We start from the raw sequence: 27,694 nt of genomic DNA on the forward strand, positions 1-27,694 counted from the left end.
TGCAGAGTACTGTACTAAGTGCTTGGGAGAGTACAATACAGTAGAATTAGCAGACATGTCCCCTGCTTCTAACGAGCTTGTAGGCTAGAGACTGTAATCGAGTAGTTTTGTGTGGCTTCAAGCTCTTTGCAAATTATCTGAAGATGGATGAGAAGGGCAAATTGGCTCAGTTTAATAAATACAAACAGTGTTACAGAAATAAATGCACTTTCTGTCGGTGTTGTCTCCGAGCCTTCAGTTTTACGTCAAAATCTGTTGCACTGCCGAGTGAAACACCAAGTATCTTTTAATATTTATTGACTGTCCCCAGTGTACCAGAATCTAAACACAACACACACAACCCAAAAGCCCACGTCTTTCATTCAATAGTATTTATTGAGCGCTTACTATGTGCAGAGCATTGTACTAAGCGCTTGAAATGGACAGTTCGGCAACACGTTCCAAGGTAGCATGAAGTAGGTAGATAAATTCAAGTAATCGGTTTCAATGGCATTTATTGAATGCTTGCTGTGAAGTGCTCTGAACTAAGTGCTCGGGAAAGTACAATGCAAAAGAGTTGTTAGGCACAAAACCTGTCCACAGGAAGCTTACAGTCTACTGGGGAGAGAGACATTAAAAGAGTAGACATACATATTTCACATCAATTGATGGTATTTAATAAGCGTTTACTGTGTGGAGAGCAGTGTACTAAGCGCTAAGGAGAGTACAGTGGAGATAGTAGACCTGATCCCTGACCACAGGGAACCCCCACTCTACACGGTGGGGGGAGAGACGTTAAAATAGGAGATAGATGACTATATCACATCAATTAATGGTATTTATTGAGCACTTACTATATATGGGGCACTGTTCTAAGTCCTGGGGAAGTTAGAAGCTAATCAGTTCACATCCTACATGAGGCTCACAGTCTTAATCCTCATTTTACAGATGAAGTAACCGTGGCACAGAAAAGTGAAGTGATTTTCCCAAGGTCACACAGCAGACAAATATTGGAGCCGGGATTAGAATCCCGGTCCTTTTGACTTCCAGGCTTGTGCTCTATTTTCTAGGCCAAGAGGCTTCTCATTTACTGGGTGCCGAGCACTGTACTAAGCACTAAGAGTACAAGGGAATTAGTAGGCAGTCACTGGCTTAAGGGTGCAGAGATTCGGCACTGTCACTGACTCACACTCTGGGCCTCGATTTCCTTGGTTGTAAAATGGAGATTTGCCCCATCTAGCCTTATAGGGACAGTGTGAGAGGGAAAAAAAAAAGGTTGTTAAAATGGTTCGAGTTAAAGGTCAGTAATGTTACTGTTAGGAAAACGTGTCAAGGCAAGAGGGAACTTTCCTTATTCCCCTAATCAACGACAGAGAAAGCCTCTTCATTCTAGAAACTCCTGGTGTGTGAAAAGTTTTTCCCTGTCAAGGTACAACAAGGCCGTCCAGGAAGTAGCCAGATAACAATGAAAGTGAATCTTGTGGAATTTTTTTTCTTTTTAAATTTCCCAGATGATTACCTCTAGATTAATGATAATAATGATATCACTATGATTAACGGTGATATTAAGCACTTACTAGATTCCAAAGTCCTGTGCTAAGCACTGGAGTAGATACAAGATAATGAGGTCAGACACAGTCTCTCACCTCCCCCGGATCACAGTGTGAGGTAGAGAGAGCAGCCATCGCCGAGTCCCATCAGTCCCACCTTCCCAACATCACTAAAATCTGCCCTTCCCTCTCCATCCAAACTGCTACTGTGTTGATACGATCACTCGTCCTAACCTTGCTGACCTCCCGACCTCCTGTCTCTCCACACTCCAGTCCATATTTCACTCTGCTGCCCAGATCATTTTTCTATAAAAATGTTCAGGACATCACCCCGCTCTTCAAAAAACTCCAGTGGTTGCCCATCCACCTCCGCATCAAACAAAAGCTCCTCATCATTGGCTTTAAAGCACTCCACCACCTTGGCCCCTCCTACCTCACCTCACTTCTCTCCTTCCACAACCCACACTGCACATTTTGCTCTTCTAGAACTAACCTCACTACGCCTCGCCTATCTCGCCACTGACCCTCTAGCCCACGTGCTGCCTCTGACCAGGAACACCCTCCCTCCTCAAATCTGACAGAAAATTACTCTCCCCCACTTCTAAGGCTTATTGAAGGCACATCTCCTCCAAGAGGCCTTCCCAAACTAAGCCCCACTCTTCCTCATCTCCCACAAACTTCTGCGTCACCCTAACTCGAGCCCTTTGCTCTCCCCCGACAACCCCAGCCCCACAGCACTTACATACATATCTGTAATTTTATTTTATTTGTATTGATGTCTGTCTTCCCCCCTAGACTGTAAGCTCGTGGTAGCCAGGGAATGTGACTGTTTATTGTTGTAATGTACTCTCCTAAGGGTTTAGTACAGTGCTCTGCACACAGTGCTCAATAAATATGAATGAATGAATGAAAGGTCACAGCCCCATTTTACAGATGAGGGAACCCCATGAGGATAAATGACTTATGCAGGGTCACATAGGCTGCTGGCAAAGCCGGGATTAGGACCTGGGCCAACCTCACTCCGAACCTTCTGCTCTTTCTATTGGTCCAGGCTGCCTAGTGAGGCAATGTGTTCTCTTCGACTCCACTAGTGAACACCTGGCTTGTGAAGGAACTAGGAAAAGTGAGAAAAATCGGGGCTGGGGCAGAAAGTATCAGGAGTATAGGCACTCTAGTGGATGCTCTGTGAACTCCAGATCTCTAACCGGGTCCTGTGAAGTGGCGAGATGGGAACTGAGTAACCACCTAGTGTGGATGGCCAGTTTGGGTCAGTTGGGCCCCAAACCACTCTTTTCCTTCCTTGATTACAATTCCCCCTGCAAGTGCCTCAACCCTCGTGCCACTCAAGAGCCAGATGGTCTGGGTTCTATTCTTGATTTGACCACCATCTCCCTCTGACCTGGAAAGTCATTTTTCCACTTCCAAATATCAATTCCCAGTCAGCTCTACATCAGTGATGCAATTTTCTGTCTCATCATGGGCAGGGACTATGTCTGCTAATTCTGTTGTGTTGTAGTGTCCCAAGCGCTCAGTACCGTGCTCTGTACACAGTGAGTGCTCAGTAAGTACCGTGGATTGACTCTGTCTTCTCATAGCAAAGTTAGGAAGCATAATGTGAACTTGGCTGTCAGATCCTCTGAGAACTGGGGCAAGTCCCTTTGGCCTATCTGAGCCTCAGTTTCCTCACCTGTTAAGTGAGAATAGTCACGATTGGCCTTTTCTGCCCTCTAAGGGATAGTGAGGAAATGAATATGAAAAAAACATATATATCGTATATTATGTATATATGTGTGCGTGTGTTTGTGAAGCTTCTGAGTTCCTTGGAGGAAAAGTGATAAATATGGGATGGTTATTATTGTGAATATGATGAATATAATATGAACAATAATAATAATAATGATAACGGAGCCCAACTCTCTCAGAATCCAAAGTGAAAGTGGGAGATCATTAACTGAAAATACTGAGCTGAGCACACACTACTGCAATGCACTAAATAGTCTCCTGGGGTCCGCCTCCCAGAGTACCAACTCACTCCCAGGGTAACAGTAATCTAGGCTCTGGGAGACTGGGGCTCTAGTCTTCATTCATTTGTTCATTTCATAGTATCATTAAACTAGAGTCAAGCTACGTAAACAATATTCCAATTGGTGGGTGACCCTCCCCTAAGGAAGCATAGTAGAAAACCAATTTAACTCTGGAGAAGCTAACTCAGGTCATTTCAAGAATTTTCAGAAAGCATGAGATCCTCTCCTCCCACCTCCCAATATGTTTGGAGGTTGGATGGAGTTCTCACTTTATTAATTATTGTCCCTGGTGCCTCTTATTAGAGGAGGACATAATGCATGATGGAGACATGACATTGTGGGCAGGGAATGTGTCTATTCATTGCTCTATTGTACTCTTCCAAGTGCTTAGTACAGTGCTCTGCCACACAGTAAGTGCTCAATAAATACGACCGAATGAATGAATGCAGAGAGACTTAGCATGCACTTAGAAATGTTTGTCCCAAAGACACAAGCATCTTCAAAGCTGAACCCCAGAGGTCTTGGTCTGACATTTCTCTGGGTTCTTTATTCTCTTCTCCTTGGAAAGAATAAGGGATGGAGGGGGCAGATAGAGGTTTGAAATGTGTAAATTTGGGAACTTGGGAAAATGAGGGCAATTCAGCAGTGGAAACTGTACCAAAAGAAAGATTTTTCCCAATTGGAGAAAAGACTATTTTTCCTTTGCCCTTTTTCTTCTATCTGGTCTCCTGACAAAACCTCATTCCCCTCATACAAAAACTAACATTCAGCATCCCAAATCACCTTATTCTTGTCCAGGAATGACTCTTCCAGACACGACCCCCGACCCCCAGCACACACACACCTGCCCCACCCTGCTCAAGGTTTCAAATCATTCATTCATTCAATAGTACTTATTGAGCGCTTACTGTGTGCAGAGCACTGTACTAATCGCTTGGAATGTACAAATCGGCAACAGATAGAGACAGTCCCTGCCCTTTGACGGGCTTACGGTCTAATCGGGGGAGACAGACAGACAAGAACAATGGCAATAAATAGAATCGAGGGGAAGAACATCTCATTAAAACAATAGCAAATAAATAGAATCACAACTACAACCACCCCAGGGGGTTCACATGACCCCCAAATCACCTGTCTCCAGTCAATTAATTACCTACTAAGACAGAAGATGACTGGCAGATTTCTCCACAGAAGCAGAAAGTGATTGGGTTGACTCCTTCTTCAGGTCCAGGGTGACCAGGAGATGGAGGGATTGGCTGCGGTGATTACCGGCTCTCAGCTTTTGGCCTCACTCTCCTTTTTCTCAGCTGCCCAGAGCAGGATAGAGATGGGAAGCCAGGAACTGGGTCTGGGGCACTCACCATTTGGCCACCTCTCATCCAAGGACAAAGAAGTGACCTTCAACTGGCCTTGGAGTGATGGGAGTTTGTTAAAAGACAGTTTGGCATCCCCGCAGGTCCACAGTAAATCGTGTCATCAATTCAATACAGATCTTGGGGTCCAAGAGAAGATAAAACATGAAAATAAGTACAGCCTTCTGGGAATTCTAGGGCAGGATAGATGTTTGGATCTAACCCGTAAGATCAGTGTGGGCACGGAATGTGTCTATCAACTCTATTGAATTGTACTTTCCCAAGTGTATATGTATACATCTGTATAAAACTGTAATTTATTCATTTACATTAATGTCTGGCTCCCCCTCTAGACTGTGAGCTCATGGTGGGCAGGAATGTGTCTGTTGTTGCGTTCGACTCTCCCAAACACTTAGTACAGTGCTTTGCACACAGTAAGTACTCAATAAATACAATTGAAAGTGCTTAGAACAGTGCTGAGCACACGATAAATGCTATAATTTATAGCACACAATTAATAAACACCACTGATTGATGATTGATGGATTGATTTGGATGGTGGAGCTGAGGAAGTGAAGTGGATGGTGGTAAGCGAAGAAAAAAAAATATCGCTTAAATGGTTCATGAGAGCTCTCCAATTACCCCAATTTGGGTAATTATAGCCTGCCCTTCTAAATTCCCCCAGAAGGATCATTTCAAGAGTGCTATTTGCTTGCATTTGTGTAAATACTGTTCTGTGTTGCTCTGGACCGTTCATACACTCATAATGTTACACTCCAGAAAGTGTCTGTTTTTCTCAGATCTGCAAAGAGGTGTACTGGTGGGCAACCTTTTCAAAGTTAATCCAACATTTAGTATATTTAGGATGAGTCAGAGAGAAAATAATGAGTCTAGGAGTTAGGGGAATGTATGCAAACCTAAAGATATATAAATATATGTATAAATGAATATATAAATATATATGGATAGAATGGAGCATATTTTCAACTTGAATGTTGAGAGTTATGTATTCAGTTGCCTCTTGGTGCTATTGACTTGCTGTTCAACTCCAAGCAAACCCCTGTACCCTCTTTGGGGTTTGGGATCCAAATCAATCAATCAATCATTTCTATTTATTTTTAAATGGTATTTGCTAAGCACTTACTATGTGCCAGGTACTGTATTAAGCATTGGGGTAGAGGCAAGCTTAATCAGGTTGATCACAGTCCCTATCCCACATGGGACTCACAGTCTTAATCCCCATATTACAGATGAGGTAAGTGAGGTACAGAGAAGTGAAGTGACTTGCCCGAGGTCAGTCAGTCAATCATATTTATTGAGTGCTTACTATGTGCAGAGCTCTGTACTAAGCACTTGGGAGATTACAATATGACAGACACATTCCCTGCCCACAACGAGTTTACAGTCTAGAGGACGCGTTTTCAGGTCACACAGCGGACAAGTGAACCCAGGATTAGAACCCAGGTCCTCCTGACTCCCAGGTCCGTGCTCAATCCCCTAGGCCATGCTGCTACGCTGCTTCTCTTATTTACTGAGCGAATACTGTGACCAGAGCACTGTACTAAGTGTTTGGGAGAGTACAGTATAACAGAATATCTGTAACATTATGGAAATAGTTCTTTTCCCTGGGCAATTTGGGCAGCGTGTTAGACCAGCAGGAAGTAGTATGATGCACCCTTTTGTCGGTGAGCCCCTTGTGGGACGGGATCTTTGTCTGATCTGCTTATCTTGTACCTACCCCAGTCCTTAATGCAGTATTGATTTTTTAATTATTTTATTAGTATTATTATTGATATTATTCTTATCTCCTTACAGAGGGCCTGGTAGAAAAGGTAGTCACCAGGTTTCCCCATATTATGAAAAGGACACTTTCTCTCTATGAAATAATGAATACTCCGGTCCACCAGTCTCTTCAGCAGAAACCTTTGCCTTGAAAGATAATTTTTGGATCACTTCTATTCAGCCGTTGCCACTGCAGTTGGAACAGGCCTGTTTATTGTCCTTGGATGACTAAAATGCTCTCCTTTAATTGGAGTGGATGGGGCGGGGGGGGGGGGGTGGTCTGCTTTCTGATCTCGTGCATACACACTTGGGGACGTAGAACCAGAGGGCTGCCTAGGAATTCAGATTAGTCACCTTATTCGGTGAAGGTAGGAAATGGTTTTCTTCCTCTGTGAGACCTGAACTCCATACAAATGCCCCACTGGACACCTTGAGAAGTTCCATCACTGTCATTTACAGACTATACTCAATATCAGATGGGAAACCAAGATCACAAACAATGAACTTCTGGGATGTAGTCTGTCTCTTAGCATGTTCCGGAATGTAGTCTGTCTTAGCATTGAGGGTCTGCTTACCTCAACACAGCTAACCCGGGTTGGACACATGAGGAGAATGAACGAAAACGGAATACCCAACAACCGTATGGTGAGCTGAAATTGGGCGAATGAAAGCAAGGAGGGCAGAAGAAATATTTTGAGGACACAGAAAAGCCATGGAAATGCTACATCCCAATTGATCACTCAATCGGTGACATTTATTGAGTGCTTATCCTTTGCAGAGTACTGCACTAAGCATTTGGAAAAGTACAATACAATGAAGTTGGAAGATTTGACCCCTGCCCACAAGGAGTTTACAGCACCTGAAAACTGCAGAGGGCAGACCTGTGTGGTTCAGTGCAGTCAGGAAAGGAGTGGCTATTTTTCAGCAGAAAGTAAATATGAGAGGCAAGGAGGCAAAAGAGAAAATATCACCAGGGGCTGAATGAGAAGCAGCTTGGCCTAGTGAATAGATCATGGGCCTGAAAGTCAGAAGTTCATGGGTTCTAATCTTGGCTCTGCCACTCGTCTATGTGACTTTAGGCAAGTCACAACTTCTCTGAGCCTCAGTTCCCTCATCTGTAAAATGGGGATTAAGACTGAGAGCCCTATGTGGAACAGGGACTGTGTCCAACCCGATTACCTTGTATCTACCCCATTGGAACAGTGCTTGGCACATAGTAGGTACCATAATTATCATTATTATTATTATCAAGCAGGGATGACCTTTCTAATCACACATGGCAGCTGGAACTGTGGGGCCTGCCTGGGCATTTTCAATCACACAAGCACACATGTAGGTGAATCTTGACATCAGTGTGATTTCTTCAAGTATATATAGGAAACAAGGGCTGGCTGGCCATAAATGGTGTAGCATGGGGGAGTGGGAGATCCCAGGGTCAAGAAAACAAAACAAAATAAAAAAACCCCAAAACATTTCATCCCTGATCTACTTCTCTCAGGGACTTTATTAATACCTGACCTGCTTCTGCTCCATATTAAGGTCTTTGAAACTGGCTTTGCAAATACATAAGAAATTCACTAGTGAAATGGACATTTTTTTTTTCATTTCCCCTGGGTAAATTGCTACTCACCTAGAGCAAGTATGTGAGGGGAGATTTGCCTTCAGTAAAGGGAATTTCCAGGACCCTCGGTGGAAGCAGGTTATTAATGTTTTGCCTAGATCATTTGCTCTTCTTCACCTTAGGAATCCTATCTGTTGGGCAGAGTGGGCAGGAAGAATTTGGTATGTATTCACTTGATGAAACAATACCAAGCACCTTAATACCAAGTTCTGCCCTGGTGGACCCTCAAGAAATATTTGCTATGAAAATTTAGGGCGACTTCCAAATGTCTTTTCAGAATGGTACACTTCCAAATTTATGAAATATCTTCCTTACCCATCATTCATGAAAGGACTTTGGAAACTAGACATGATTGATTTGACCTTCCCAGTGTGCTACCTGAACTCCACCAGGGTCCTATTTTATTGTATTTGTTACGCGCTTATCATGTGCCAGGTATTCGACTAAGTGCTGGGTAGATACAAGCTAATCAGGCTGGACACATTCTGTGTCCCAAATGAGGCTCGGAGTATTAATGCATATTTTACAGTTGAGGTAACTAAGGCACAGAGAAACTAAGTGACATGTCCAAGGTCACACAGCAGACAAGTGGTGGAGTTGGGATTAGAACCCAGATCCTTCTGATTCCTGGGCCTGTATTCTATCTGCTAGGACACATTGCTTCTCATATGTTTGAAACAGTGCCCATGAAACATTATGTTCTCCTGCTTCCTTACGTAGCTGACCCAGTGAGCTCTCTCTCCTCTTCTGCTGTCCCTCCTCCTCTCTCTTCTCCATTCCTTCCTCTTCCTGCTCCTTCTCCTCTCCCTCCTCCTCCCAAGGTTAGTTTTACTCAAACCACTTCCCTGGGAATAACTCCCCCAGCTTAGAGTGAAGTGTGTTAGAACCCACCACTGTAATCTGAATGGCTTAACCTGATTTGGTTGCTATTAGGTTCCTTAGGGAGGTGTAGATGAGAGGGCAAAAGAAAAGTCATGAGGTGACCTAGAAACACTCATTACCCTTGTATACTCATTGCGGTTAGTTGAGTGGCAAATGCCCTGTAGTCCACTCTGCGACCAGTCTTTGTTCGGGAGCTGAGGATCCAGCAGCCAGTTTTCTCATCATTAGGAAGTTTTTCCTGACCTTTAGCCAGCATTTTCTTTGTCTTAATCGCATCCCATTACTTCTAATTACGTCCCACGCACCAGGCTTCATGGATCTTTTCCTTCCTGGATATCTATACCTTAAAGCCCTCAGGAGGCTGCTGAGATGTCCCCGGTTAAGTCACCGCTGGCAGAGATAATTCCCTTAATATCTCTTTCCCTTGGGTGTTTCCTTTGTACATAAGTGGGTTTATGAGAGAGACACAGAGAGAGACTACAGATTCCATTTCTAGTGTTTTGGTTGCCAGCAAGTGAGCCCCACGTGGGCCAGGAACTGTGTCCATCATGATTATCTTGTATGCACCCCAGCACTTAGTACAGTGCCTGGTATATAGTAAGCGGCTCAAGAAATACCATAAAAAAATTCAATCAATCGATGACTTTAGTGAATGCTTAGCCCTTAGTCTATGCAAGGCACTGAAGTAAGTGCCCGACAGAATAAGTAGATAGAATCCTTGCCTTGAAGTAAATGATATGAAAGGAGAAGCAGCCACAAGTAAAGATAAGCACGTAATGCTGTGGGGATAGGGTCGGGGTCAGCATCATAAATGTTCAGGGAGTAAGGACTCGTACGCATAAGTAATACGGTAAGGAAGGAAGTAGGGTGGCCAGATTAGAGATCAGTCAGGGAAGTCTTCCTAGAGGAGATGTGGTTTTAGTAGGGCTTTGAAGGCAAGCATGGGAGCCTGCCTGATTCGAGTTTTACTCGTGCCCTCAAGAGCGATGTCTTTCCAAGTTGCTAAAAGTTGGATCTGTGGGCATAGACTACAGAGTCCTTGTTCTGTGATGGGGGATTTCTATGGTATCTGTTATGTATTGCTCATCCTTCCTGGTATTGCTGCTGCTGTAGCAGGTTCAGGCTGCCTGAACTGTGTCCAGCCTATTTATCCCAATGCTTAGTACAGTCCTTGGCTCTAAGTGCTCAATAAATACCACAGCTATTATTATTGTTATCATTATTATTGCTACCACAATAATACCTGCGGTTTTCTTCTGGACAAGTCCTTACAGTTTGGATGAACTGTTTCCTCTCTGGGAAGATGTCTCACTTTCTTAGCACATCAATCAATCAGATTTATTGAGTTTTTCTGTGTGCAGAGCACTGTGCTAAGCACTTGGGAGAGTACAATATGACAGAGTTGAGAGACATGACCCCTACCTACCTAAGGAGAAGCAGCGTGGCTCAGTGGAAAGAGCACGGGCTTTGGAGTCAGAGGGCATGGGTTCGAATCCCGGCTCGGCCACTTGTCACCTGTGTGACTGTGGGCAAGTCACTTCACTTCTCGGTGCCTCAGTGACTGTAAAATGGGGATTGAGACTGCGAGCCCCACGTGGGACAACCTGATTCCCCTGTGTCTACCCCAGCGCTTAGAACAGTGCTCTGCACATAGTAAATGCTTAAATACCAACATTATTATTATTATTATTATTGTTATTATTAAGCCCTCCTCTCCTCTTCTCCCACTCTCTTCTGCTCTGCTCTTACTTTCTCCTTCATCCTGCCTCCCTCCCATCCCCACAGCATAGATGTATATATCTGTAATTTATTTATATTAATATATCTGTCTCCCCCCTAGACTGTGAGCTCATTGTGGGCAGGAATGTGCCTGTCTGTTGTTATATTGTACTCTGCCAAGTGCTTAGGACAGTGTTTTGCACACAGTAAGTGCTCAATAAATACGATCGAATGGATGAATGAATGAACATGTTTAAGAGAAGCAGCCTGGCATAGTGGATGGAGCCCGGGCCTGGGAGTCAAAAGGTCATGGGTTCTGATCCTGGCTCCACCACTTGTCTGCTGTGTGACTTGGGCAAGTCACTTTACTTCTCGGTGCCTCATCTATAAAATGGGGACTGAGACTATGAGCCCTACGTGAGACAAGGGCTATAACCAATCTAATTTGCTTGTATTCACCCCAGTGCTTAGTACAGTGCCTGGCACATAGCAAGTGCTTAACATATACCATAGTTACTATAATTATTATCATGCTTACAGTTTAGAAGATGAACTTACAGTCTAGAAGACATCTTCCTAGTCAGAATCTGCTTGAGAGAGAAGGTGTAAAGGCTTCCACAGCAGCCCATGGCCCTGGCTCTCTTTGCTTCAGTGGTTCTGACCCTAGGATGTCCCTGGATAACTTAGCCCTGAGGCAGCAAACTGTTTCGGAAGTATCTCTGTGTTCAGATAGTAATCTGCTCTGACCGAAAATACAGATTTAGGTGCTCTTTTCAGACTCACCCCTCCAGGGGCCTTTCCACCTAATAAATGTCCCCTAGGGACCTTGGCAAGTGAGATACAGGCTCACCTGGCCCTTTCCAAGAGCCACCACTTGCCTCAAAACCCCACCCTCTTGGGTCTGTCCTGGGCAGGCGGTCAGCAGGCCTTGTGCTGCTTCTTGGACATCAGGAAGGACAATCTCAAATCAGCTCCAAATTCAGCTGAGCCTAAGGGATTTTGGAGATATGAGTCTGGGGAAAATGTAAAAATAATAATAATAATGATAATTAATAGCGTGGCTCAGTGGAAAGAGCCCGGGTTTGGGAGTCAGAGGTCATGGGTTCTAATCCCAGCTCTGCCACTTATCGGCTGTGTGACTTTGGGCAAGTCACTTAACTTCTCTGTGCCTCAGTTACCTCATCTGTAAAATGGGGATTAAGACTGTGAGCCTCACGTGGGACAACCTAATTACCTTGTATCTGCCCAGTGCTTAGATCAGTGCTTGGCATATAGTAAGTGCTTAACAAATACCAAAATTATTATTATTGTTATAAGAATAAGCTAAGGTCTTACTATGTGCCAAGTATTGTATTTACTGCTGGGGTAGATACAAGATAATCGGGCTCCTCATGGGGATCACATTCTAAGTAAGAAGGTTCTGAATCCTCATTTTCCTGATGAGGGAAATGAAGTCTGCCTGTCAGTCAAGTGTATTTAATGAGTGCTAACTGTTTGCAGAGCATTTTACTAAGCGCTTTGGAGAACACAGTGTAACAATCTAACAAACACATTCCCTGCCCACAGAGAATTTAAAGTCTAGAGGGATGAGGGATGAGCTGAGCTCAGAGAACTTAAATGACTTGTTGCCCAAGGTCACCAGGTGAGCAAGTGGCGGAGCTAGATTTAGAACCCAGGACCTCTGACAACGACATGTCCTGTTTCCACTAATAATAATAATAATAATGGTGTTATTTGTTAAGCGCTTACTATGTGCCAAGCACTGGGGGGTACAAAAGTGATCAGGTTGTCCACGTGGAGCTCACAGTCTTCATCCCCATTTTACAGACGAGGGAATTGCGGCCCAGAGAAGTGACATGCCCAAAGTCACACAGCTGACAAGCGGTGGAGTCGGGATTCGAACCCATGACCTCTGACTCCCAAGCCCGGGCTCTTTCCACTGAGCCATGCTGCTTCACTAGGCCGTACTGTTTCCCAAACGGGCCTATTGGTACAGTGCTCGGCACGCAGTAAGCACTCAAAAAATGTCATTAACTGATCGACTGATTGACAGCGCTTAGAACAGTGCTTGGCACATAGTAAGCGCTTAAAACAAATGCCATCATTATTATAAACTTTAACTTTGGGGGAACTGGACTCAACTGGCAGAGGGAAACCAGGTCGATCAATGAGCTGTGGGAATGCTCCCTCGTGTGGCCATCTTGGGCATTGCCTCGAGGAGGAGTTCATTCATTCAATAGTATTTATTGAGCGCTTACTATGTTCAGAGCACTGTACTAAACGCTTGGAATGTACAAATCGGCAACAGATGGAATCAGTCCCTGCCCACTGACGGGCTTACAGTCTAATCGGGGGAGACAGACAAAAACAATAGCAATAAATAGAATCAAGGGGATGAACATCTCATTAAAATAGCAAAAATTGAATCAAGGTGATGTACATCTCATTAACAAAATAAATAGGGTAATGAAAATATATACAATTGAGCGAACGAGCACAGTGCTGAGGGGAGGGGAAGGGAGGGGGGGAGGAGCAGAGGGAAAGGGGGGAAAAGGGGGCTTAGCTGAGGGGAGGTGAAGGGTGGGTTAGAGGGGGAGCAGAGGGAGCAGAGGGAAAAGGGGAAGCTCAGTCTGGGAAGGCCTCTTGGAGGAGGTGAGCTCTAAGTAGGGTTTTGAAGAGGGGAAGAGAATCAGTTTGGAGGAGGTGAGGAGAGAGGGCAATCCAGGACCGCGGGAGGACGTGGCCCGGGGGTCGACGGCGGGATAGGCGAGACCGAGGGACGTTGAGGAGGTGGGCGGCAGAGGAGCGGAGCGTGCGGGGTGGACGGAAGAAAGAGAGAAGGGAGGAGAGGTAGGAGGGTGCAAGGAGTTTCATCATCTGGTCCCTGCGCGGGATGTGGGAGATTGAGGCCGGTGGTTTCCTCCATCCTCTCACAACTTAATTAATGAATTTCACTAAACTGAAGACCAAAACGGGCCGAGAAGGCAGAGGGAAAGGGCAATGAAGGCCGAGGATGAGAAACAGCACCGGCCTGGAAGTCAGAAGGACCTGGGTTGTAATGTGTTCCAATCCCGGCTCCATCTCTTAGGTGCTGTGAGACCTAGGGCAAGTCACTTAACTTCTTGATTCCTCCATTACTTCATCTGGAAAATGGGAATTAAGAGCGTGAGCCCCATGTGGGACATGGACCGGGTCCTGATTAACTTGTATCTACCCCAAAGCTGAGTGGGGAGGGAACACATAATAAGCGCTTAAAAAAGCACTTGGAAAAGGGAAAGGATGAGGAAAAAAATGGCCAGCAACAGCAGCAGCAGCAGCAGCAGAGATTGGTGGACGATGCTGGTTCCCAGACTCCTAACCAGGAGACCATCCGTCCCCCTAGTTCAATGCTCTGCCGGCCCCCGGGGCCAAATATTCTGACCAAGAGTGGCTTATCCCACCAGAGTCTTTACTCTTGGGGATTTGGTAGACTACTTGGTTTTGGGGGTGGAAAATAGGGACCAGGCAGGGGCCTTTCCAATCCAATTAACAATCAGCTAAATAATTAAATAGGCAAGAGCAGGGATCTTTGAAGATATCATCAGCCAGGATCAGTTTAGTTAACGTGCTCTCTTGGGCCATCCAGGAGCCCACTGTTTTGTTTTTTTAAAAGAATTGCATTTGTTAAGTGCTTACTATGTGCCAGGGACTGTTCCGAGCCCTGGGATAGAGACAAGGCAATCAGGTCGAACACGGTCCGTGTCCCACGTGAGATTCACAGTCTTCATCTCCATTTTACAGATGAGGTAACTAAGGCAAAGAAAAGTTAAGTGACTTACCCAAGGTCACAAACAGACAAGAGGCGGACCTTTTGACTCTCAGGCCCATGCTCTAACTACCAGAGGTCAAGGGTTCGAATCCCAGCTCGACCACTTGTCAGCTGTGTGACTGTGGGCAAGTCACAACTTCTCTGTGCCTCAGTTACTTCATCTGTCAAATGGGGATTAAAACGGTGAGCCTCACGTGGGACAACCTGATTCCCCAGCACTTAGAACAGTGCTCTGTGCATAGTAAGCGCTTAACAAATACCAACATTATTATTATCACTAGGCCAGGCTGTATCTCCACCTTGGGCTGGTCACTTTGAGCTTGAGAGATGAGAGTGGGTTGGTTTTTCTCTGAGAATGGGAAGTTTAGGGATTCAAGTGGCCTTGAGGCCTGCCTGAGGAGTCAGGAAAATTGTGCTGTTGCTTGCTGGCTGTGCTGCTTATCATCCGTGACTCTGATAGAACAATTTCCTCTCCCTGGGCCTCAGTTTTCCCAACACTAAAATGAGGACAAGTAATCCCCAGCCTAGCTCGCTGGAAAAAGGGGTGAGAATAAATGCAATCTAAGCAGCGGAGAGCTTTGATGTAGCAATACCAGCTGGCACATAGACTCTGATTATGCAGACACTGTTTATCTGATTTATTTCTCATTCTGCCTCCTGGAACTGCTGAATTTTTCAAGACTTAAGGTGATTCTCATTGGCTTTTTTTCCCGACTTCCAAAGCTAAAAGTCCACTATAATACAATATCTATGAACTTCTTGTCCCACGAGCATGCTTTAGAGACTCGATCGGGGGATCCAGCTCCTTCAGGAAGAGCAGCCCTTGTGAAGCCAATGGTTACAAGCAGAAAGGACATTAAACCTCAGAGGTTAATGGCCCAGTCGTCCTGGGCTTTGGCCTAAATCCTTTAAGAAGCTGAGGGACAGAAAGTGATATCATCATCATCATTAACAGCATATATATACTAGGCCTCTACTGTGGGCAGAGCACTGTACCCCAGCTCTCCGAGTATATGCTTATTAATAAATGAAGTATTTGTTAAACCCATACTAGGTGACAAGTACTGTGCTAAGCACCGGGGAAGATTCGAGATAATCAGGCGAATCACTGACCCTGTCTCCCATAGAGCTCACATTCCGGGTAGGACAGATGAAGAAACTGAGGCACAGAGAAGCGAAGTGACTTGTCCAAGGTCAAACAACAGACAAGCAGCAGATCTAATGATGGTAATACTAATAGTAATAATAACTATGGTTTATGCTTGATTGATTGATTGTGTCAAGCACTGTACTAAGCACCGGGATTGATACAAGATCATCGGGTTCCACGTGAGGCTCACAATCTAAGTAGGAAGGAGAACAGGTTTTGATTCCCCATTTTGCAGATGAGGGAACTGAGGCACAGAGAAGGCTTTCCCAAGTCACACGGCAGGTAATTCGGTGGAGGTAGGATTAGAAACCGGGGGGCCCACGCCGTTTCTAATAGACCAAGCTGCTTCTCATGTGGGTTAGAGCTACTTTATTTAATGGGCCGAAGGGCCAACTGCCCCGGGCCTATCGTCTCCTCGGGGGCTCCTCCTACAGCCATCAGGCCCAGCAGCATTAGGTGGAGTCCATGAGTTCTGGGAGGTCTTGGGCAGGATAGGGGGGAAGGTTTTCCAGCTCCCTCTCCTCCAGGCCCACTGGAGCCTCTGCTAGACTCTCAGACTATGAGTGGATTTGTGCCTGCTGAAGTAAACTGGAAAGAATCCAGAACTGAGGTGTCAGCATCCAGGCTGCCTTCCCCGTGGGTGAGGGCTGTCTGGAAGATTAAAAATGCAGGACTGACTTCATCCACTCATTCATTCTGTCAGTCGGTTATATTTCTTGAGCACCTACTGTGTGAAAGCACTAGCTTGGGAGCTGGAGAAAGGTATTCATTCAGTCAGCGGAATTTATTGAGTGTCTACTGCGTGCGAGCACTGTCCCGGAAGCCGGGGAAAGGTATTTATTCAGTCAGTGATACTTAGCGAGGACCTACTGTGTAAGACCACGGTCCTGGAAGTTGGGGAAATATATTACTTCAGTCAGTGGTATTTACTGAGCATCTACTGTGAGAGCACAGCTCTGGGAGTTGAGGAAATGTATTCATTCATTCAGTGGTATTTATTGAGTGCCTACGGTGTGAGAGCACTGTCCTGGGAGTTGGGGAAAGGCATTCAGTCAGTCATTGGTATTTATGAAACAAAAGCTCCTCACTCTTGGCTTCAGAGCTCTCCATCACCTTGCCTCCTCCTACCTCACCTCCCTTCTCTCCTTCTACTGCCCACCCCGTACACTCCGCTCCTCTGCCGCTCACCTCCTCACGGTCCCTCGTTCACGCCTGTCCCGCCGTCGACCCCTGGCCCACGTCCTACCGCTGTCCTGGAATGCCTTCCCTCCTCACTTCCACCAAACTAATTCTCTTCCCCTCTTCAAATCCCTACTGAGAGCTCACCTCCTCCAGGAGGCCTTCCCAGACTGAGCCCTCCCTTTCCCTCTGCTCCTCCTCCCCTCCCCATTCCCCCTTCTCCCACCCTCTGCTCTTCCCCCTTCCCCTCTCCACAACACTGTGCATATTTGTATATATTATTTATTACTCTATTTATTTTGTTAATGATGTGTATATAGCTAAGATTCTATTTATCTCGATGACATCTACGCCAGACTACTTGTTAGGTTTTGCTGTCTGTCTCCCCCATTTAGACAGTGAGCCTGTTACTGGGTAGGGATTGTCTCTATCTGTTGCCGAATTGTACAAGGGCTCAGTACAGTGCTCTGCATATAGCACACGCTCAATAAATATGACCGAATGAATGAAATCGAGCACATACTGTGTTAGAGCACTGTCCTGGGAGCTGGGGAGAGGTACAGGAATGAGAATTCAGAACCAGCCTCTGACTCCCAGGACACTGACATAAGAAAACAAAGATAATAGTCAAAACACTATGGATATAGCATGGACCTGGGAGTCAGAAGGACCTGGATTCTAATCCTGGCTCCACCTCGTGTCTGCTGTGTGACCTTGGGCAAGTCACTTCACTGGGCCTCAGTTACCTCATCTGTTAAATGGGGATTAAGACAGTGAGCCCCATGTGGAACACGGACTCTGTCCAACCTAATTACCTTGTATCTACCTCAGTGCTTAGGACAGTGCCTGCTACATAGTAAGCATTTAACAAATAGCAGAAAAAAAAAAGGAGACTTTGTCAGGCTCCTCACTGCTGGGGCAGGCCAGCGCTGCATCCAGCAAAACCAACTCGCTTGGCTGTCCCGATAATCTTTTTATGGTATTTGTTAAGTGCTTCCTATGTTATTATTATTATTATTATCATGGTATTTGTTAAGCACTTACTATGTGCCAAAAATGCTCGGGTAGATGCAAGGTAATCAGGTTGTCCCACTTGGGGTTCACAGTCTTATCCCCCATTTTACAGATGAGGGAACTGAGGCACAGAGAAGTGAGGTGAGTTGCCCAAGGTCACACAGCAGATAAGTGGCGGATCAGGATTAGAACCCACATCCTCCGACTCCCAAACCCATGCTCTTGCCACAAACCTATGTGCAAGGCAATGTACTTAGCACTGGCGTAAGTACAAACTAATGATGTTGGAGACAGCTCATGTCCCACGTGGGGCCCCCAGTCTTTAATCCCCATTTTACAGATGAGGTAACTGAGGCCCAGAGAAGTTAAGTGACTTGCCCAAGTTCACACAGCAGACAAGTGGTGAAGCAAGAATTAGAAGCTAGGTCCTTCCGACTCCCAGGTCCACGCTCTATCCAATAGACTACGGTGCTTCTCTTATTTGGAATTTGGAAATGTGTGGCTGCTGCTGTCCCTTCTTAGAGAAGCAGCATGACTGAGTGGAAAGAGCCTGGGCTTGGGAGTCAGAGGTCATGGGTTCGAATCCCAGCCCCGCCGCTTGCCAGCTGTGTGACTTTGGGCAAGGCACTTGACTTCTCTGTGCCTCAGTTACCTCATCTGTCAAATGGAGATAAAAACTCCGAGCCCCACGTGGGACAACCTGATCACCTTGTATCCCCCCAGCGCTTAGAACAGTGCTTTGCACATAGTAAGCGCTTAACAAATACCACCATTATTATTCCCCAACCTGTTTCAGCAAGGCAAAGCTGCACACCTCAATGCAGCAGGACCAGAAGTGAGTAGGGGTTCCTTCCTCTGGCTGGGGCAGAGATGAAACACTTTTTTAAAAATGGTATTTGTTAAGTAGTTACTATAATAATCTTGGTATTTGGTATTTGTTAAGTGCTTACTATGTGCCAAGCACTGTTCTAAGCATTGGAGTTGACACAGAGGAATCAGGTTGTCCCACGTGGGGCTCACAGTCTTAATCCCCATTTTACAGATGAGGTAACTGAGGCACCGAGAAGTGAAGTGACTTGCCCAAAGTCACACAGCTGACAAGTGGCCGAGCTGGGATTCGAACCCATGACCTCTGACTCCAAAGCCCGTGCTCTTTCCACTGAGCCACGTTGCTTCTCACTAGGTGCTAGGCACTTTACGAAGCACTGGAGTGGATACAAACTACTCAGGTTGGACACGGTCCCTGACATACATGGGGCTCACAGTCTTAACCCATTTGACAGATGAGGTAACTGAAGTCCAGAGAAGGGAAGTGACTTGCCCAAGATAACACAGCTGACAAGTGCCAGAGTTGGGATTAGAACTGGCCTAGGAGTCAGAAGGACCTGGGTTTTAATCTCAGCTCTGCCACTTATCTACTGTGCGACTTTAGACAATTAACTTCTCTGTGCTTCCGTTCCTTCATCTGCAAAATGAGGATTAAAAATAATAATAATAATAATGGTACTTGATAGGTGCTTACTATGTGCCAAGCACTGTTCTAAGCGCCAGGGGAGGGGGAAGATACAAGGTAATCAGGGTGTCCCATGTGGGGCTCACAGTCGTAATCCCCATTTTACAGATGAGGGAACTGAGGCACAGAGAAGTAACTTGCCCAGTGTCACACAGTTGACAAGTGGCGGAGACGGGATTAGAACCCATGACCTCTGACTCCCAAGTCCACGCTCTTTCCATTGAGCCACGATGCTTCTCAAAAGAGTGAGATTAAGATTAAGATAAAATAAAATTAAGACTGTGAGTCCCATGAGGGACATGAGAAGCCGTGTGGCTTAGTGGCAAGAGTCCAGGCTTGGGAGTCAGAAGTCATGGGTTCTAATCCCAGCTCTGTCGCTTGTCAGCTGTGTGACCTTGGGCAAGTCACTTCACTTCTCTGGATCTCAGTTCCCTCCTCTGGAAAATGGGGATGAAGACTGTGAGCCCCCCGTGGGACCACCTGATGACCCTGGATCCCCCCTAGCGCTTAGAACAGTGCTTGGTACATAGTAAGCCCTTAACAAATACAAATAAAAATGAACCTGGGTCCAACCTGATTACTTTGAATTTACCCCAGCGCTTAGAACAGGGCCTGGCCCATAGTAAGGGCTTAACGAGCCATAAAATAAACAACATCAACAAAGAAACCAGGCCGGTGCTCCATCCACTAGGCCATGCCGCTTCTCAGAGGCTTCTCAGCGCCTTCCCAGTTTCCCGGCAGCTAGAACCTAGGCCCCTGCCCAAGCCTGCGACGTGGGCACACACCTGGCATCGTATTAGACGGTTCTTCTCATTCATTCCCCGCTCCTTTCTGAAGAGAAGCAGCGTGGCTCAGTGGAAAGAGCCCGGGCTCGGGAGTCAGAGGTCATGGGTTCTAATTCCTGCCAGCTGTGTGGCTTTGGGCGAGTCACTTAGCATCTCTGTGCCTCAGAGACCTCATCTGTAAAATGGGGATTAACTGTGAGCCTCACGTGGGACAACCTGATGACCCCGTATCTACCCCAGCGCGTGGAACGGCGCTCTGCGCATAGTAAGCGCTTAACAAATACCAACATTAATGAATCTGTAAAATGGGGATTAACATAGTGAGCCCTACGAGGGCCAATCTTATCACTCTGTATCCCCCCCCCCCCGGCGCTTAGAACAGTGCTTTGCACATAGTAAGCGCTTAACAGATACCACCAGTCGTATAGGGGCAAGGAGCTGCAACGCTCAACGTGACCACTAGATGGCGACCCAGCGCCAGGCCCGGGCAGAAGCTCAAAGCAAATTTGAGCCCAAAGATCCAGGGCGAACAGGAGGTGCAACACAGTAGTTCCCCTTTCCTCTAAAGACGTTACCTTGTCAGCTTCATTATCTCTTGGGCTCCAGGGATCTGGACACTTCCGGTCCCAGGGGTTGCTGGATCAACAGGAACTCCCCGCCTGGACTAATGATTACAATAATTATAGCATTTGTTAAGCGCTCACTACGCGCCAGGCGTTGGACTAAGCACGGGGGTGAATAGAAGGTTGGACGCAGTCTGTAGCTCACGTGGGGCTCCCAGGCTTCCTCCCCATTTTTTGTCTTTATGCCGTCGAGTCATTTCCGACCCATAGCGACAGCACGGGCACATCTCTCCCGGAACGCCCCGCTCTCCGTCTGCGACCGTTCCGGTAGGGTATCCAGAGAGTAACTGAGGCCCAGAGAAGTAAAGTGACTTGCCCGAGGTCACACAGTAGACAAGTGGCAGAGCCAGGAGTAGAACCTTCCGACTCCCAGGCCCGTGCTCCGCCCTTTCCTCTCCATCCAAACTGTTACCTTGCTGGTACAATCTCTCACAATATCCCAACTGGACTACTGCATCAGCCTCCTTTCTGATCTGATCTCCTCCTGTCTCTCCCTGCTTCAGTCTATACTTCACTCCACTGCCCAGATTGTCTTTCTGCAGAAACGCTCTGGGCATGTCACTTCCCTCCTCAAAAATCTCCAGCGGTTGCCTATCAACCTTCGCATCAAGCAAAAACTCCTCACTATTGGCTTCAAAGCTCTCCAATACCTGGCCCCCTCCTACATCACCTCCCTTCTCTCCTCCTACAGTCCAGCTCTCACACTCTGCTCCTCTGCCACTAACCTCCTCACTGTGCCTCGGTCCCACCCGTCCCGCCATCGACCCCTGGTCCACGTTCTCTCTCTGACCTGGAATGTCCTTCCCCCTCACATCCACCAAACTAACTCTCTTCCCCTCTTCAAAGCCCTCCTGAGAGCTCACCTCCTCCAGAAGGCCTTCCCAGACTGAGCTCTCCCTTTCCCTCTGCTCCTCCTCCCCTCCCCATTATCCCTACTCCCTCCCTCTGCTCTACTCCCTTCCCCTCCCCACAGCACTTGCAAATATTTGCACATATTTACTGCTCTATTTATTTTATTAATGATGTGCACTTATCTGTTTTGATGGTACTGATGTTTATTTACTTGTTTTGTTGTCTGTCTTCCCCTTCTAGACTGTGAGCCCGTTGTTGGGTAGGGATTGTCTCTATCTGTTGCCGAATTGTACTTCCCAAGAGCTTAGTACAGTGGTCTGCACACAGTAAGCACTCAGTAAATACGATCGAATGAATGAATGCTGTGCAGACAGAAAGCACTCAATAAATATGACTGATATGCACCCAGAACTGTACTAAGCAATGGGGTAAATAAGATAATTACGTTGGATACAGTCCAGGTCTCATGTAGAACTCCACAGTCTCAATCCCCATTTTACTCATTCATTCAATAGTATTTACTGAGCTCTTACTGTGTGCAAAGCACTGAACTAAGCACTTGGAAAGTGCAGTGCAGCAGTAAAGAGAGTCAAAGCCTGCCCACAATGGGCTCACAGTCTAGAGGGCGGGGGAAACAGACATCAATACAAGTAAACAGGCATCAATATAAACAATTATAGATATATGCATATAAACATAAGTGCCGTGGGGCGGGGGGTGAGGGAAGAGCAGAGAGAGTGAGTTGTTGTGATGCCGAAGGGAGCGGGAGCTGAGGAAAAGAGGGGCTTAGTCTGGGAAGGCCTCTTGGAGGAGGTGAGTCTTCAGTAGGGCTTTAAAGTGGGGAAGAGTGATTGTCTGGCAGATTTGAGGAAGGAGGGCACAGAGAAGTAAAGTGATTTGCCCAAGGTCACACAGCCAATGAGTGGCAAAGCCAGGATTTAGACCCAGATCCTCTGACTCCCAGGCCCGTGCTCTTTCCACTAGGCCATGCTGCTTCTCACCATTACCCCATCCAGCTTGGGCAGCCCCCAAACCTCCGGTTATTGCTATTATTATTATGGCATTTGTTGAGTGATTACTATGTGCCAAGCCTCTACTAGACCCTGGGCAGGGTGTGTACGAGCAAATTGGGTTGGACATAGTCCCCGTCCCACATCGGGTTCATAGTCTTAATCCCTATTTTACAGATGAGGTAATTGATGCACAGAGGAAGTGAAATGACTTGCCCAAGGTCACACAGCATACGATTGGCCCTCCTGACCTTACAGCCAGTCTTTTCCGATGCCGGGTGCCTGCACGCAGCCTCAACGGTTTGGATAGGCGTGAAAGTCCTCCGGGGGGGCTGGAGAGCGGAGTCAGAGAAGACTTGGTCTAATCTGTGACTTCTCTCACCTCTGTTTTCCGACCCCACCCTTGTGCCCCCTTTCACACCCTCTGTTTTCATGTGAGTGAAAAACTATATCGAGTGAATGTCTGTCAAGCCCTCAGAGCAAGCCCATTAATTGCTATCCATTCACGCACCTGCAGAGACTCACTCTTCCCTGTCTCGACCTTTGAACCCGGAAAACAGGAATCCCGGAGTCCGGTTACTGCATCATCCGTCCTCCCCGGGGTGGGGCGGAGGGACGGGACCAGAGGCCGCCTTAGCAGCCCCAGAACTGCTCTTGAGCCTTCCTTGGTTGCCGGCCCAGAGGACAGGGAGAGGTGGCGACTGAAGCCCGCAGTCAGAGGCATTCTGAAATGAGGTCATCAGACATCCTGATTTGGGAGGGACAGGCCTACAATTTGGGGATCTCCCCTTTAGGATCCAAGGGAAATGTTAATGACCGGACAAACCTAATGGAAAAAGGAGGGACCCTTGATGGGAGAAGTCATAGGATGAGGGAGGCTAATGAATTGACCAACCTAATGGAAATAGGGAGGATCCCTGCTGGGAAAAGTCATAGGGTGAGGGAGGCAGGTGCTTATGTCGGCTGCTGCCCTGTAATAATAATAACCGTGGTATTTGTTAAGCGCTTACAAGGTGCCAGGCACCGTACTAAACTCTGGGGTAGATACAAGCAAATCGAGTTGGACACATTGTCTGTCCTACATGGGGCTTACTGTCTCATTCCCCATTTTACAGATGAGGTGAGGCACAGAGAGGTGAAGCGACTCGCCTAAGATCACACAGCAGACAAGTGGCAGAGCCGGGATTAGAACCCCGTGAGTTCCACGCCTGCGGTGACCAGGCCCGGGCTGAGGCCGGACTGGTCCCAGGCAGGGAGTCTGTCAGGTGGCCACAGTCTCCAGAGCCCTAGTTTGGCAAACCTGATGGAGACTTGGACCAGGCCAGCTGGGACAAGCACAGGGCCCCACAACTTGGGCAAAGGCAGCACGCTGACCCTGGACAAATCGGCCATCTCAGACAGCATTTCCTCAAGACAGATGGGACGGTGGAAGAAGAAACTGGGAAGAGCAATCCTCACTTTCTTCCCTACTCTCTTCTTTTCCTGTACCTCCATCCCTCTCCTTTCTCCTCTGCTCTCCCTCATTCTGAGCCCTGCTATCGGTCCAGTGGAAAGAGCACTTCTCTGGGAACCCGGAGACCTGGGTTTTGATCCGGGCACTACCTGCTGCAGCCATATCATCTGGGGAAAGTTTCTGACTGAATAGTGATCTAAAGCATCCTGTTAGGGGGATCATTCCAGCAGGAATCCTGACTGGAGATTCTACTGTAATTGTTTTCTGACTCTGAACCATTCTGCCTGAAGCCACTGGGTTCCCGGTTCTTGCCCTGCAGTTATCAGTCTCATCGACGCTGTTTCCTTTTGCTGCGCATGAGGGAAAGAGACGTTCTGAGAGCTTTCGGCGCTTGGGGCTGCAGGATAGGTTCTGTCAGAAATTAATGCCTAGTAATTCAGCTCTCCCTGCTTGGCCACTGGCAGATGTAAACATTCCTGTAAAGCATCTGAATTTCCCATCCCATCCTCCTAAATTCCACTGAGATGGAAACACCATCATTCTCCCCTGTAAAATAGAACACACAACTCAAAGCACGATAATAATAATTTTGATATGTTAAATGTTTACCATGTGCTAAGCACTGGGGTATTCATTCATTCAGTCGTATTTTTTGAGCACTTACTGTGTGCAGAGCACGGCACTAAGCGCTTGGAATGTACAATTCGGCAACAGAGACAATCCCTGCCCAGCAACGGGCTCACAGTCTAAAAGGGGGAAACAGACAACAAAACAAGTAGTCAGGCATTAATACCATCAAGATAAATTGAATCATAGACATATACGCGTCATTAATAAAATAGAGTAATAAATAATAGATACAAATATGCACAAGGGCTGTGGTGAGGGGAAGGGGGAAGAGCAGAGGGAGGGAGTAGGGGGAATGGGGAGAGGAGGAGGGGCAGAGATACAAGATAATCAGATCAGATACAGCCCGTCTCACAAGGGGCTCACAATCTAAGTAGGAGAGAGAACAGGTTACAGAAGAGGTACCGAAGCACAGAGAAGTTCAGTGACTTGTCTAAGAAGCAGCATGGCCTAATGGAAAGAGCATGAGCTTGAGAGTCAGAGGTCGTGGGTTCTAATCCTGGCTCTGCCACATGTCTACTGCGTGACCTTGGGCAAGTCACTCAACTTCTCCGTGCCACAGTTACCTCATCTGTAAAATGGGGATCAAGACTGTGAGCCCCCTGAGAGACATGGACGGTGTCCAACCTGATTACCTTGTATCTATCCCAGTGCTTAGAACAGTACTTGGCACATAGTAAACGCTTAACAAATACCACAAAAGATAAAAAAAAATCAGCTCAGAAGCTGGGTCAGTGGCCCGAAACTGCCAGGGGACTCACTTTGCCAAAATGGGCAGTGGGATTCAGTCCTGAGGTAGAGGATTTTCCAGCTGGTTCTTGTGACAGACACCTTTCCCCCAAAGGCAGCCCACCTGTATTTTCCACCCAGAAATCATTTTTGGGGGCAGAAATACTGATGGTATTTGTTAAGCGCTATGTGCAAAACACTGTTCTAAGTGCTGGGGGATACAAGGTGATCAGGTTGTCCCACGTGGGGCTCACAGTCTTAATCCCCATTTTACAGATGAGGGAATTGAGGCACAGAAAAGTGAAGTGACTTGCCCAAAGTCACCCTGCTGACAAGTGGCGGAGTCAGGATTAGAACCCATGACCTCTGATTTCTAAACCCGGGCTCTCTCCACTGTCACACTGCTTTAATGAGGCTGTTCTGCCTTCCCTAGGCCAAGGAGGGACTCTAACCAGGGAGAAAGCTCATCCTGGGAATGTAAACTATGGGGCTATACTAATAATAATGATGGTATTGGTTCAGCACTTAATATACGTGTAACACTGTTCTAAGCACTAGGGTAGATAACAAGCTAATACGTTTGGACAGAGTCCCACATCTCATAGTCTTAATCCCCAATTTACAGAAGAGGTAACTGAGGCACAGAGAAGAGATTTGCCCAAGGTCACGCAGCAGAGAAGTAGCAGAGAAGGGATTAGAACCTAGGTTCTTCTGACTCCCAGACCCATGTTTTATCCACTAGCCCACGCTGCTTCATTTATACTGTGAGCCCGTTGTTGGTCAGGGATTGTCTCTATCTGTTGCCAAACTGTACATTCCAAGTGCTTAGTACAGTGCTCTGCACATAGTAAGTGCTCAATAAATACAAGCGTTGAATGAATGAATGCTTCTAGACACACCCGAAGCCCCTGGGTCCTGGGGTCGGCTCACACAAAGCCTTTGGGGGTTGCGGCCCTTCCTCATTCAGAAGAAGGGATCCCAGGGTGGGGGAGATCCCACAGGCACATGAAAAGAGGCTGGGTTCCAGAGTTTGGAGATTGTGTATACATTACCGCCATCATGCAACTTGTGAGCCCTGGGTGCCCCTGTCACTCCCCACCTTCCATAGTGAAGGTGAGGGTGTGTGAGTCAGTCAGAAGGTTCATGCCAAACTCTACTCTGAGCTCAGAGGGAAAGTGGTCTCCCAAGGTGAAGGTGAAAGGAATTCGAGAAACAGGGAAGACTCGGAGAGCTGATCATCAGTTGGCAAAAGTGTCAAGTGACTCCAACATAGTGACAGCATAACAGAGGTCAAAATTGATGTCCAAGAGGAGCTCTTAGAACTTGGCTGGTGAATCTTAGTTCTTGTAGTTTTGGTGCCATCTTGTCCTATGCTGTCGAGTTGTTTCCGACCCATAGCGACACCACGGACACATCTGTCCCTGAATGCCCAGCTCTCCATCTGCAATCATATCCATACCATTGAGTGTTCTTGGTAAAAATACAGAAGAAGTTTACCATTGCCTCCTTCCAAGCAATAAACCTGAGTCTCCGCCCTCAACTCTCTCACATGCCGCTGCTGCCAAGCACCGGTGAGTTTTGACTTGTAGCAGATTGCCTTCCACTTGCTAGCCACTGGCCAAGCTAGAATGGAATGGGTAGGCCTCTGCTTGACTCTCCCTCCCTTAGCTGAGCCTGGTAGAGGACTGAAAACTCCCCAGGTACAACCCTGAGAGGGGTTTGGTGCCAAAGATTCTATATAAATGGAAATTTGGAAAACTGGTCTAGAGTATTCCTTGCCTTCCCCAGTACCTGCAAGGTGATACCGGCATCCCTCTCTTACTTGCCCCGCTCTTAGCTTAGTGCTTCTGGGGTCAGAGAGAAGGCTGAGGTCCCATTTCTGAGGTAAAGTGCAGTCCAGAGAGCTTGGACAAAAGCGGGGGATCTAGGACAATGCATCAGTTGTTTGTAAGGAATATTCAGGGACTGTCTTACAGCAGAGACCTGTTTCTATCCTCCTGGGAGAAATGTGGGGGCCAACTATAATCCCAAACATGCATTAT

General features: G+C 46.9%; 1 non-coding gene across 1 annotated transcript; it reads right to left on the reverse strand.

Annotated features, from left to right (window-relative positions):
* Positions 1-27,233: 27,233 nt before the first annotated feature.
* On the reverse strand, positions 27,234-27,370 carry LOC114810768. Its single transcript, XR_003758461.1, has one exon. It is a non-coding gene; the product is annotated as a small nucleolar RNA SNORA7 (small nucleolar RNA).
* Positions 27,371-27,694: the final 324 nt, after the last annotated feature.

This window comes from Ornithorhynchus anatinus, chromosome 3 (genome assembly GCF_004115215.2).
Source record: "Ornithorhynchus anatinus isolate Pmale09 chromosome 3, mOrnAna1.pri.v4, whole genome shotgun sequence".
NCBI classification, from domain to species: Eukaryota; Metazoa; Chordata; class Mammalia; order Monotremata; family Ornithorhynchidae; genus Ornithorhynchus; species Ornithorhynchus anatinus.